The sequence below is a fragment of the Mastacembelus armatus genome, chromosome 19 (assembly GCF_900324485.2).
Source record: "Mastacembelus armatus chromosome 19, fMasArm1.2, whole genome shotgun sequence".
NCBI lineage: Eukaryota > Metazoa > Chordata > Actinopteri > Synbranchiformes > Mastacembelidae > Mastacembelus > Mastacembelus armatus.
The window spans coordinates 15,665,366-15,678,167 of record NC_046651.1 but is presented as its reverse complement, the minus strand read 5'-3'; the positions used below and the strand labels follow the sequence as shown (position 1 = coordinate 15,678,167).

General features: G+C 37.2%; 1 long non-coding RNA gene across 1 annotated transcript; it reads left to right on the top strand.

The window, feature by feature from the left end:
- The first annotated feature begins 8,718 nt into the window (after positions 1 to 8,718).
- Positions 8,719 to 10,603, top strand: LOC113135850 (uncharacterized). The gene is made up of 3 exons (XR_003296209.1): positions 8,719 to 8,853; positions 9,827 to 10,115; positions 10,309 to 10,603. It is a non-coding gene; the product is annotated as an uncharacterized LOC113135850 (long non-coding RNA).
- The last annotated feature ends 2,199 nt before the right edge of the window (positions 10,604 to 12,802 follow it).

Here is a 12,802-nt window from a genome sequence, read left to right as displayed (position 1 = left end):
AAATTATTGCACTGAAAACAATACTTTGAATTAGTTAGACACCAGCACACACACGCACACGCACACACACAGCACTGCCTGCTGTCACACAGCAGGGAGTATAGCTTGCATTTGTCCTCTAATAGGCACTGTTAAAAGTATCATTCTAAATGAATGTAAATTCCCTAACGTCTCACATGTTATGAAGATGGTGGAAGTGTAGTTCTTGGTTTATCACTATAGAGTCAAATGTATACTGACCAGCCTAGTATTGTGATTGTAAAGATGTTATGTTTTTTTACATTACAACCCGGTAACTTTTCAGTAGCAGAGCATGGAAGGCACTTTCAATCATGCAAATGTGTTGTTGCCTACTCCATTATATAGGATGGTGTGAGAGGGACATTAATAAGCATTAGAGCTTTCAGTTTTTACTGCCAGTACACACTGAGTGGGGGAAAACCAAGTGACTGATCTTAGACCTGATCTTATTTTAATAGTGCAACAGTGGGAACAACGAAAGACGAATAACTAAATATGATAAATAAGAGGAATGTGTTGTGTTTTCACTTTATGAGGAATGCATTTGACTGACATAATGGCAAAGAATTTCCCTCCTGTCCTGAGTTAGAAACCATTAAATTCATACAATTTAGACACCTATAATTACATTTTCTTGCCCTGGGCAACTCCCTGCTTCTGTTATATACAGTATATTTTTATCACCAGGCATAAATTAGTTCTTATTTAAGTAGACAGGTTTAGCTGCAGAACTTAGTTTCCTAACTATTTGTACAGACGCTCCTTGCTGAGCAAGGGCATCTGAAACAGGGATTTATACACTGTATTAATGATCTCTGCTGGAAATGAAACAGCCATAACACTGCAGGACAGAAACAAAGCTCTCTGGCTCATTATGAGGGTAGGAAACAAGTATTATTACCTGTTTTCAATTATAGGGGTGCATGTTTCACACCTATGGATTATTTATGAAGAAGCTTAATTTACATCTGTTGGATGTTATAAATATGGTCCAGCAAATTAAGCAGTAAAAGAATGAGTGATGTCAAAAGTGTAAGAGCTGGTCCACAACCAGCTGTTTAGTCTGAGTACTGAGCACACAGAAACAGACTGCATCCTTTCTGAGTTGATTCTATTTTCATGTGTTGTGCTATAGCTTAGCTGATTGCTTGCAAAGGTCAGGTCTAAATTGGGAGAGTGGAACAGATCTTTCAAGGTTTAAGTATCAAATCTCGAAAGTCACTTCAGTAACCTATAGGAAGGAGACTGAAAGAGGCAGGGAGATTTTCTTTCATATTCATCCTATTTGCGAGCTCTTCTTGGATCACACATGTCCCTTGTCATTAAATTTCTTCTTTTTAGTAATGGAATTCCTTGTCCTCATCAAAAACTAACGACTTCTTCTACTGCTATACTAGAAAGATCATGTTATTTGCTCACATCTTAACTGTTTTTATTCTTGAATATCTATCTTTGTTTTTCGTTGTTGCTCTTTTTTGCTTTTCTGCACAAATATAAATATATATGTATTCCATGGTATGTCCCTTAACCCCAATTACCCACCAATGTACAAATATGCAGATATAATTAAAACAGAGCAAGTAACCGTTTGCATGAAAATCCTTTTACAGAAATGCATTTAATGTAGTCTCATGTAGACAAAGCCCTGTGAGAAAAATGAAGAGAGGTGAGGGTACTTTTTCATTGATCTTCCATTTATGTTTCCCCATTTAATTGAATTTTCTGCTACAGTCCTAGTGTGTGGATATAAATCAGGCTTCTCAATCGGTCCGGATAACCAAAAGACGGCTTCTGCTACAGATGCACGAGTAGAACGGGCACAGGGCAAGAGCAGGTCAAGATTTATGTGTGCAAGGAAAAACATGACCCTGGGTCTCTGCTACCTCTCAGCAGAGCATCTTTTCTATTACCTTGAGGATTCATAAGCACTATAATTCAGTCACAGACCCCTGAACAAATTCAGGAGCAATACAAAAACCCAAATAATTCCAGCACACTTTGTGTTGATTTTCCTAAAATGCATCAATTAGAAGATGTTTTCAGTGCCATAACAGAATATAAATGTTGTTTATGCTGTTTGGGCTTTCAAAAGCAGTTTTTTGTAGATATGATGCCCTTGATTCTTTTGACATTCTTGTGACTGTGCAACTGTATGTTAAACAAGTCGAAAAGAAGCATTATCTCCCATGAGTGGCTTGACATTGTTGGCCATGAAATACATTGCACTACATGTTCATTATAGTGATGAGCAATGATTTAATTTTATATATATATATATATATATATATATATATATACTTTTATCTTCAAAAGCAAAGAGCCATTGTTCTCCCTTGTTTTTACCAACACCTGGAAATAACATGATAACGACATCACTATTATTTTACTACAGCACCAAATACCCAAAAATGTGAAACTTCTTTGAGAAGTGACCAGGATTTTTGAATTACTTCAAACAAATATCAAAAAGCATTTTAGCTTGAAATGTCCATCCCAGGTTCTTTAGTTTATTTTCAATAGCAAACACAGTTTTTGTTTCGGCAGGAAAAGGTAAATTCATCCAAAGTGTTTTATTAGCGCTGATCTTTTGAGCAGATATGGCTCATTAAATGATGGCTCATGAATGATTCTTCAACTCCATAACAGGCCAGACCTGTATGACCTATACAGACAAAGCAGTAGCAAATATAATATAATATTGTTAGATGTTCTCAGTGTTGTAAATGCTTTTTATTCCTCTGTTACAGTGAGGGAAAAGTTACGCTGCTGAGAGCAAGGACAACCTAAGACCTCCGAGCACAAAGCCTTGGGGTCAACATAATTCCTACTCTGTATCCATTCAGTTGCTGACTGTTATACCAAAATGTAATCACTGTTTATTTTGTCACTCATTTTATGAGAATTTAACCCTAATCAACACAAGACATAATGAGTTGTCATACAGACTCATCACTAAAGAAGTGCATTTGTGCATGGCTTGTTAGTCACAAAGAAACTTGGATGCATGAAAAAAAAAAAAAATCTATGTAATCACTCCACGCATAGCAGTGCCCATACACACACCCCTTCCACACACATCAGTGTCCGCCTCGCATCCAATCCAGTCTCAGTGTTCTTCAATAAAGTCCCTTCTGACAAACATGATGGAGAGCCACTCTGCTTCAGAGCAGGATACTCAGAAAACAACTTAAGAGTAAAATATTGCCATCATGGCAGCTGACTTGCCAATTCAAATTAAAAGAATTTAGAGTGGCCAGGTTTATGTTGCACCCTTCAATGCCGCTATATTTCAGGATTTTACACCTGCTGCACACTGGCATACTCGCACACTTACGGTATAGACTTCCACAACAACATATGAATAACATGAAGATCATGTGAAATTTAACCCACAGCACTGTTTTGACTAGAAGCCAGCTCACATTTCACCTTAACTGCTTTTAAATGAAAGAGCCAGGAAATTAATTTTGTCTTCTTGCTGGGCTATGCTACTTGAAAGGAAATGGTGATCAAGTTTTTCTGATTTCCCAGGTTACAGTGCAAAGATGGTATGTGCATAATCATCACGCCTATACTGGTCTTGCAATATATTAAAAAAAAAAAAAAAAAAGGTGCAGCAACAACAATTAACAATCAAAACATTTCAACCTAAAAACTACAAGTCCAGTTGCCATGACTCATCCTCTACATAGTTTTATAGTTATCTCATAACAAACACAAATCAGTCAGTTTAATCACAAGGATCAAACAATTTATATTACCGTTATTAATACTATTTACCTGACACCTGATATTTCAGTCATTGCTGCCTCAGCTCCATAATCCACAGACCCTCATCATTGTGAAAGAGCATCAGAAAGTGAAAGAGAAATGGTAGCTATCAAAGTAATTGCAAGCTGCAAAGAGCTCCCTTTGCATAGCTCAATATTGTGGCGTTTAGGGCTATTCATTATGTTATTGCACGTCTGTTTAACTTCAGACAGCTATTTAATTTGGTCATATATCTGTACAGTAAAACAGACTCAGAAAGTGCTACAGAATAATTTAGAGTTGAGGGTTTGAGACAGTAAAAGGAGGGGAAAAAAAAAAGGCCATCGTGGGTTGAGGTCAATGTGAATTGCATCCACATGAATTGTAAGAAAGTGCTGAAGCGTCTCTCTCTGTCCACCACATTTAAAGCACCAATGATGAGGTTTTCACTTATTTTTTTATATCCAGTTATCTTCATGCTGAGTGGAGGGAGGAATAGCAAACATGGGTTAAATGGTGTGTTCCACGTATGGTCACTTCTAACTTAAGGCTGCAAATATCAGCTGAGCATGGGCGTCCTAGTCAAGCTTTTACATTAACATAATAGCTGATGCAAAGATAAAAAGGAAGACTGCATGTTTCCTGTCACATAAAGCTTTGACAAAAAACATCCATATCTGTACTAATGCACTTTGTAATGCCATTAAAGTTATTTTTTACAATTTATCATTTAATTTTGCCTCTGTTAAAGTGGGTAGGCATTAATGCTTCCATAATTCAGTTCATATTTTTCTGATGCATCGTTCTGGCAAACAAACCTAATCATCACCTGTAGGGGGACGTTGACTGTAAGAGTCAGGGATATCACATCAAAATGTCTTGGTTGTATTTCACATCTGTATTGCGGAATTAATAGAGTTGCCATCATTTAATAGCTGAATTTATGACTGCCTCTTTGCCTCTGGCATGATCAAGGTCACATCTGCATGTTTGACAGCCATCAGTGCTCCCATCTCTGCTCTGTTCAGATATAGCACAGAATCTACATGTAAAGATAAATGAGTGTATTAAAAAATGTGTCAACAATAATAAAAACAACTCTAGGTGTGCTGTTGTGCATGCACAATGTATGAGCAGTGGAAGAGAAGAACGTTGGCGGAAAGAGTGGGTAGACAGCAAAATGAGGTAACATAGCATGACAACATACAAAAAGATTAAAAGCATATTATTGGATGGAGAATAGTCCATATCAATGGCTGGAATGAACATGAGCATCAGTGAAAGAGGCTAGTCCTCTCAATGCCAAAATCTCAACATATCAAATTAATAGCAATGAATTTACCTGCTGCTTAATTTCTCAATGATTTTCAGTTTAACAAATCACAATGTGCAGCAGAGAAAAGACAATAACAAGAAAATAAACATTCTCAATTATGTTGAGGTTATGAAGTAGTGCAAATTATGGTGCATCTCTGCTGAAATATCTTACCATGAAAATAAACTGAGATTTTATACTGCTCAGTTATAACAAATCACACTTAACTCCTTTATTTTATATGTGTACGGACAATATAATGTTTCAGTAAGCCAGATATATTTCCTTATTACAAAGGTCCATTTATAGAAATAGAATTGAAACTTACAGTTTAGTAACAGTAGTAATAGTAGTACCTTCTTTCCTAACACATTGTAGTATCAATATTGTGGAATTAAATGTGAAATAGTTCAAGGAGCATCAAGAAGAATGCAGCAAAAGGTTTAAACACACTAAGAAAATGTGTGTGCCAATAAATTATATCCAAACCATCATTTTCATTAATGTTATCATGACAAAAAAGCATTAATAATATGTAGTGATTTAAAAGTTATTTAAAATCTTAAAAAGCCTTTATCAGTACTTCCGATGTACTTTCTTTGCATGCATTCACTGTAAAATATCCTCTACCATCAATTTAATGTGAATGGAATAAAAAAAAGAAAGAAAAAAAAAACAACAGCCGAACATAGAGTAGAAATGATCTCATCAAACAATAGATATTTGATAAAATTTCATTTGAGAGCTAATTGGTTTTAAACAGCAGTTAAACAAACTCAAAGAAAATCACACCACACCAACAATGTGGACTTCAGAATATTAACAGTCGGAAAACCCATTGAAAAACTGTTGAACACACTGAGGTTTTACATCAGCTATGCCACATTATCCATCTCGCATGCACCACACTCAGGAAAAAAGGGAAGAAAAACAGCACAAAGCTTTGGTAGGCTTTGCTGTCACCATATTTTAAAGTAGAGGAAACACAGGTTCACCTGAAATCAGTTATAACAGTCTTATATGAATCAACCACCACAGCAGAGGAGGATATGTGGGTCGTCCTGGAGGCGAGCACTGCTCGATCCCACAAAGCATAGTAACACAGCAGAGGCCAGCATTCATTTCTGACACTTTGACAGACAAGTGCAGATGAAAACCAGTCACACTTTTATAAAGCTGGGATTCTTTGGAGGACTGTAAACTAGATTCAAGGTAAGATTTCCTGTCATCTTCTGCAGTGTTCATTGTACAGAGAATGAAGGCGACAGGTACCATCAACCAGTATAATACCCTGTCGAAGGTAGCATATTCTCCCTTTGTCTACTTATTTAACGTCAAACTTAGCATTTTCTTCCAAGTCCAAGGCTGGCTGTAGATGTTCTTCTATAGCCCTGAAAATAGGTAGCTTAAGGAAATCCAAAACATTGTGTTATGCCTGTGTACAATAACAGCCAAAAGAGCACATCTTGGGATTGTGATAGCTGCATGGGCTTGTAATCTGATGAGATGGACGGCTTGTCATGTTCCTGCCAGGTACTGGGAGATGTTGCCTAGATAAATAATAGAGCAAGTGAACAAATAAAACAAAAATGTAAATGTCATAACATGCACTGCTGTCACAGTTAGCACTGATTAAATGGTGTGGATGGGTACACTAGTTTTGCTGCATCTTCTTTTCACCTTGTTACTATTACACATTCTTACCATTAAACAGCCCAGTAGCAAATAACACTTCTGATTTCCAATTTTCTTTTGGCTGATGAGCAAAATATCCCCCATATGGGTGTTCATAAAAGTTGCCACCTTGGGAACATTTTCTAAAGGAATTTTGTTACTCTGTACATGACTAGCATCACAACAAAGTAATTACAATCTGAACTACAATTTGAGAATTTGCTTTACTAAGTATACAAGTTAAACAGGAAGCTATGAGTGACCAACATACATAGATCCAGTGTTTGTTTTTTCTTTCTGTCCTTTCTGTTTAGGGCTGTATCACCATGTAGCAGTGTCAAAATAAAATTAAAATGTTTTAGGCTGAATAAAATACTCCAGCAACTTTTTTTGTGGTCACATTTATCACAAATTCCTGCAGGAATCATGACGCGGCATGTGCATAATGAGAAATGGCTATTCTACTGGGCAGCACAGTGGCACTGTTGCCTCACAGCAAGAAGGTTCCTGGTTTGAAACCCGGCAGGGGCCTCTCTGTGCAGAGTTTGCATGTTCTCCCTATGCTTGTGTGGGTTCTCTCCGGGTACTCTGGCATCCTCCCATAGTCCAAAAACTTGTATGTCAGGTGGACTGCCCATAGGAGTGAGTGTGAGCATGTGGGGTTGTTTGTCTACGTATGGCCTTGTGATGAACTGACGACTTGTCCAGAGTGTACCCCTGCCTTTCACCCAAAGAGAGTGGGGATAGGTTCCAGCAGATCCCCATGACCCTAAATAGGAATAAACAAGAATGGATAATGGCTGGATGGATATTCTATTGACTAGATAAGTTTGAGAGAGATACAAAGTGATAAACTTTCCCTCTGTTGATCAACCAAAATCAAAGTCTTTTTACCTTGTAGGGTTTTAACACTGATGAAATTCTCTACACGCTTGCATTTCATCCATGACTGCTACCACTCTCTGAAGTGCTGTAGGATGGAAATTAAAATGGAAGTACTGATTATTATTTCATTACAATACAGTTTTACTCATAAGAGCAACGATTATATGCCCTTGGATCTTTTGTGTCTGATTACTACACAATCCTGCACAATTTTGTAAGAGAACACATGGATATTTCTTACCTTTGATGGCATATGACAGACAGAGAGACATGCACGCACACACACACTTCTGTTTCCTTTTTTCATATTCACCAATTCAAATGTATTTAGTCATAATTAATGAATTAATGTTTACGTTACATTTCTAGATAAATGGTTCAGCAATTCCATTTATGCAATTCTTAATGAAAATGCAATTGTTTGTGCTTTAATTGCTTCCCGAAATTGCTCTTCTCAATTAATCACTGTTAATCATGTAATGAAACGTGTTGTCTAATCATTTCATTATTCTGTGTAATTATTTAAACTTCACTGCATTTCCAGAGCAGCGCTGAGCAACAAACAAAATGGCACACATTTAACAAGAACTGTATGATTGGCCATTATAGACCAATATTAGTGTGGAGATAAAGGAATTATACAAATCAAATGTTGATTTCATACACTAAAATCAAACATTTTTTGACAGCATAAACGTGAGGTATATTCAACATATTGACAATAGAAATTTATATCATAGAAACTTGCCTTATTGTTGAAAAGTACTCATATCAAGTTTTATTTACAAATATTGCTAATGTGAACAGATATTAGGATCAGAAAATATTATCAGTCTGTGCCTGGTGGTAGCCCCAGTATGACAGTAAATAAACTGGCAACATTTGGTCTTTATAGTTCATTGGATTTTGTCTGGCAGGGCAAACCTATTCTTTACCCTTAGATTACTTACTGTACCTTTAACACCCACAATATGAAACGGGACGCCCGTCGTAAATAAAAGTATTCACGCCAGGGCAACCCTCTTGGTAAAACCTGTAAAACCAGGCACTCCCGTTCTACAAGGTGGGGCTGACACCACCACCCTGCTGCTCCTAAGAGCGTGTGAATGTCTGCTTGCATGAAGGTGTGTGTTCACTGCATTTCTCTAGAAGTACTCCATAAAAAGAAAAGATCCAAACTGACAGAGGAGCAACTCTGAAAGCAAAGGGTAAGACCATTACTTGTTTTTTCTGCTCTTAATGGCCTTCTCTCACTTCCTTTCCAAGTTGAATTCATGGCACAGGAGGGTGATGGAATTTCATTACTTATGATTGAAAACCAATGGAGTTTTGAAAGCAGAATGAGATGGAAAGGTGCACTCAAAATGCCAGTATACCCTCCAGATGCCAGCAATCTAATTTACTGTCAGAGGTAATAAATGAGGAGCCACCGGATGGCATAGATAAGATGGTATTTCACCATCAGGGTTATCACTTAATATCTTATAATGTCTATGGGGAGCAATTGTATTTGACAGTAAAAACGGGGGCCTCAACTCCTGGCAGGAGAAATGATCATCAGTGTGGAACAATTGTTAATCTGTCAAATCAATGTGACTTCACTCAATAAAGCATTCATAAAGGGACTTAAGTTTACACCGTAGTATTAACCATTCACACATGTGGATGGTTTCTGTGTAATGATACTAAAGAGTTCTGTGCATATGTTGAGTATACAGTATAGAAATTAGTATGTGAACACACATCTCACAGATTCATTTAGGGTACTACCACCAGTCAGGCAGAATGGATTTCACATTGTGATTACAATCAAGATCACATTTGTTACGATTATACAAGAAGCCTCTGTGTTTTAGGAAGTGTGGCGGGAATGTTACCTGGTTAGTTGAAAACATTCTTCAAACCAAGGTAAAATTAGACGATAATGAAACACACCCAGTAAGTGCAATGAACGAAGGGTGAATCATGTCTTTCACAGATACATCTTGAGCTACCACGTCTGAACAAATTAAACCAAATCACAGCATTATGACAGTGGACACGGGACACTGTTATTGTAAACAAAGCTATAATGTGAAGGCAGAGAGACCGGAGGAGTGGTCACATGATGGCTCATATCTGAGAAAAATAATGAAGTGGTGACACACATACAGTATTAAATTCCTGCCATTTTCTTCACAGATCCATCTGTTCTGAAACTATTATACTTCACTTGCCTTTTGTGGTAAAAAAAACAAAAAAACAAATATCATGGGAAGAGGTGAGAGTGACGAATGGGATGAAAAACACCCGGACACAATACAAGCCCAGCCCCAGAGATACAAGGAGACAGAGAGTAAACGGCAAGAAAGCAAATGCCCAAAATGCTGCTTGCGGACAAGAGACTGTCTGATGAGCCCGGAGTGTGGCAGGGCACTTCAGATCTCCAGTGTTGTTGCATGGTGCGGCATGTGCATTCGCATGTTTGTATGTAAGTCTGAACCTCAGAAGCTGGCAGGCAGCTAAGATGCTTTTTCCAGATAAAATCACATGCACACACAAATACATAACCCTGAATATGTTAGACATAATACTGTTCCAAACAGAATAAGCCTTGTACTTCAAGCATGAAAAAAACACTAATACTAGTGCTAATCTTTTTTTTTTTTTTTTTTAAATTGCAGAGTCTAACATCGGAAATGACGACCAGCTTTTCCAGGCTGTTGTAACCCTTCATGAGAGCACTTTCCATCAGGAGACTCATGCCTTACATTATTTAACATAGGTAAAATTAAGGAGAGGACATGTAGATTACAACAACATGGAAGGAAATATTCATAAAGGAACATTTGTGTGATTGAAGGAATGCAAGAATGAATGTGCCTAATCTTTGTCCCAATAAAGGGTTTATATATTATAAAGCCCACTGATTGATTACTTTACATTATTCAATATACTGCAGTATTTAGTCAAAACGAATCTTGTCTAATTAATATTGGGAGGGTTTTCTGAAATGTAAAATAATTGTAATGTCACATTAGTAATAAAAAGGTAAGAACTTGACTCTGTGTACAGTATATACAGTGTGACCCCAACATCCAGACCTTTCATTGCTCTGCTTGTTGACTCACAATATGTAAGCCAACAAAGATCTCAGGTCACAAGATGGTAACAGTGTCCTCATGTGAGCACGGTACACCTCTTTATTCTACAAAAATGATTCCCTAACTCATAATATATTGACAATATAATATACTGGGGACAAACGCATGAAAATTTTGGGTGAGCCAATTTAAATAAGGCATTTGATCTCCCCAAATGTGAACAACAGTAGTGGGGCATAACATTTTTTCTATACTGTTAAACAGATGTCAAAAGATTTTACCAAATATGTAATCACTGAATTTTGGCTTTGTGGTTCAGCGGTAGTCACTCTTTCCATATGGAAGTGTTGCCATAGATAAGCAAGAAAAAAAAGTTGGTACAGAAATGTAAAGAAAAGCATTATGTCATTGACATTCACTATCTTCCCTGGTTTGTCTCAGTAATCTGTGTTCTTTAGGGGCGCCCTGAGTAGCATTGACATTCAAAACCACTTGGTGGATAGTGCAGAACTAAGAACTTCAACGTGTTGAAGGAACATGAACCCTTTGATCAGGTTGTACTTTCACAGTGATGCCATGCATGCAAACTTACACCCTGCTCTACACAGAGTATTACAAACCAAACAGAGCAGCATGACAAATCCCCTGTGTCTCTTCTGTGTTTGAAGCAATGAACAAGTTTCAGAAATTCCAGCAATACATATAGTTTATTATTAGAGATCAGAGACACAAATAAAGAGCCCACTACATAAAATGTTTGGTAATTTACTGTTGTTGTACTGTAATGTAGACAACACCCACAGGGACAAGTATGGAGTATTTACATATCACTAATTTCTGACAATGATGTATAGGTCATTTATATTTCTTTCAAATTTTGTGATTTTCCCCCTTTTATTTCCTTTAGTCTTTCTTTTCCTCTGCATTTCTCAAATTTTCTCTCCAATTTCTGTTGCTGCCTCTTGTGTGCCACTGTGTCAATGCAGGCATCACAATACAGGGGTGACATTTCGAGCAGACAGATTAGGGCTTCTCTCCAATTAATTTTGCTTTCCTTCCCCTGTTAAATACACAATCAACCAAAGGCAAAATGTCAGTGAAACAAACGAGGATCCGCCATGTGGCTGACAATTACCACCAAGCACCTCAGAAATGCCAATATGTTAAAGTGGCAGCAGGGTGTGAGATGAATGGGGACAAATGGCAATCTTTGAGGATCCCTGTTGTTGCAGCAGTACTGAAACAGGCATGTCAGTGGTTACCTGCCATTGTCAGGTAGTGACAGACACGTTGGCACAAAGGTCAAATGTTTCTCAAAGTGTAAAAGGCTTTGAATAGATTATGTCTAGTATCAACTAATATCTCCTTTAAACCATAGTTTTATTAATACTCTAAAAAACTAATTTTTGTCAGGTTTAACTTATGTGAAGCATTACTCATCACGTATTACCAGAGATGTGCAAGTGCAAAATTTGATTATTTGATTAGTCAAAATGATCAATCTTGTCAAATATTGGTGGGAAAAAGGGAATATTTTTTTAGGGGGAATTTAATTTTTAATTTTGTAGAAAAGCTGAACTAATGTTTGTGCTACAGTTTCTACCTGTCAGCTTTTGTTTTCGCGCAGATGTCAGCAATAAAACAAAGCAAATAGCGAAGTTATTCTACTCAACCAGACAATAAGGGCGAGTGCTCATTTATATCGCCATAAAAACATTAAGCTTCAGCAGCAGAAAGACTAAACAGAGCAACATCACACTAATCAAACCACTTATGTTGGCTGGATTATTCTGCCTCAAAAAACAATTATTATTCCCATCCGTACTTAGTACTCACTAACAAAAGTACTAAAAACACTGCAGCTCGATTATAGGTGGTTTCTAAAAACTCACAAAACAAAGCTGCCACCGACAAACCAAGAAAATAAGAATTTAATGACCACCCTCAGCCAGCTTATCCTCAGTGACTGCAATGTAGTAGTTCAGTTCTGACTCTGAAGCTGCCTTGTTCACACACCCTTCAACTATAAGCAAAACACAGGTGATTCAGGAAGTCAGTTAAGAGAATACATCAT